General features: G+C 41.5%; 1 protein-coding gene across 2 annotated transcripts in view; it reads left to right on the top strand.

Annotated features, from left to right (window-relative positions):
• The first annotated feature begins 233 nt into the window (after window positions 1–233).
• il6st (interleukin 6 signal transducer) overlaps window positions 234–1,417 on the top strand; it is a 19,827-nt gene continuing 18,643 nt past the window's right edge. For both annotated transcript variants that reach the window (XM_034896425.1, XM_034896424.1), the window contains exon 1: window positions 234–506. The gene's annotated coding sequence lies outside the window, so the exon portion shown is untranslated. The remainder of the gene's footprint in view (window positions 507–1,417) is intronic.

Here is a 1,417-nt window from a genome sequence, read left to right as displayed (position 1 = left end):
TGTTAAACTATTTTCAAGACTTAGGCTACGGCTTTTTAAAGTTCAAGTAACCACAGTTAAAAGCTCTCCGTTCCGATTATAATCGATTATTGGATATTATTGGTTATTAGTGTGCTCTCGTTTTGAGAAGCCAAGGGGTTCGCGAGCCTTTAAGGGCACGTGCACGTGCTCTATGAACACGAGGGGCGGAGACATACTGGAAAATAACAGTGAGGGACGTGCACGTCCGAGACAGGCCTAGGAAACACCCGATTCGCCAGGAATGTTTGACAGACAAATTATCTGACAAATCACCAAAGAACAACATGTTGCGACATAGGTTTTCTCTAACTACATTACGGGAAGTGGGCGGTGCTACCCCAGAGTCAACGCAGTGGCACGGACGTGACACAAATGCCAGCTAAAATTGTCATTTTAACGGTGGTACCTAGCTAGGTTTTAGCAATACATCAATATGGCATTAATCTAACAGAGATTACACAGGCACCAGCATTGAAGCTAGTTAGGTAAGTAACGACCTCTTGCTTTTGAGGTGGAGATAACATGGCGTTATCAGGGACGGCAATGCGTGCTCTCAATGCTATAACCTAGCTAAATATCGAATACGCAACACTCAAACGGGCGTTGTTAGCCAGACGCTACCATCGTCTGCTTGTTTAGCTAACACCGTGATACATTCTTACCTAGCTTAGCTAGCTAGCGTTAACCTCAGTATCTTAGACCAAGTGGAAACGTACGTCACGCTACGACTTGTAACTAGTAAGACTAACGTTAGCTACATTTTAAAGTTTGTAGGCAGGGTTCGACATTAACTTTTTCGTCTAGCATTTTCAGCGTGTATAAGTATGAATTCAGAATGAATAGTGGTGTGTAAAGTTGTCTTCGCTTGTATTCTGAAAATAAATGCTTAGGAATATGAAAGAACGCTAACTGGGGGAATGAAATTGTTGGGTCCTTGTAAATTATAGAATGTGGTCTAGACCTGCTCTACCTGTAAATTATAGAATGGTCTAGACCTGCTCTACCTGTAAATTATAGAATGGTCTAGACCTGCTCTATCTGTAAATTATAGAGAGGTCTAGACCTGCTCTATCTGTAAATTATAGAGAGGTCTTGACCTGCTCTGTCTGTAAATTATAGAGAGGTCTAGACCTGCTCTATGTGTAAATTATAGAATGTGGTCTAGACCTGCTCTATCTGTAAATTAGACCTGCTCTATCTGTAAATTATAGAATGTGGTCTAGACCTGCTCTATCTGTAAATTATAGAGCGGTCTAGACCTGCTCTGTCTGTAAATTATAGAGAGGTCTAGACCTGCTCTGTCTGTAAATTATAGAGCGGTCTAGACCTGCTCTGTCTGTAAATTATAGAGTGGTCTAGACCTGCTCTATCTGTAAATTATAGAGAGGTCTAGACC

This window comes from Etheostoma cragini, chromosome 16 (genome assembly GCF_013103735.1).
Source record: "Etheostoma cragini isolate CJK2018 chromosome 16, CSU_Ecrag_1.0, whole genome shotgun sequence".
In the NCBI taxonomy this organism is placed as follows: Eukaryota; Metazoa; Chordata; class Actinopteri; order Perciformes; family Percidae; genus Etheostoma; species Etheostoma cragini.
The sequence above is the reverse complement of the archived record's forward strand: the minus strand, read 5'-3'. Positions and strand labels throughout refer to the sequence as shown.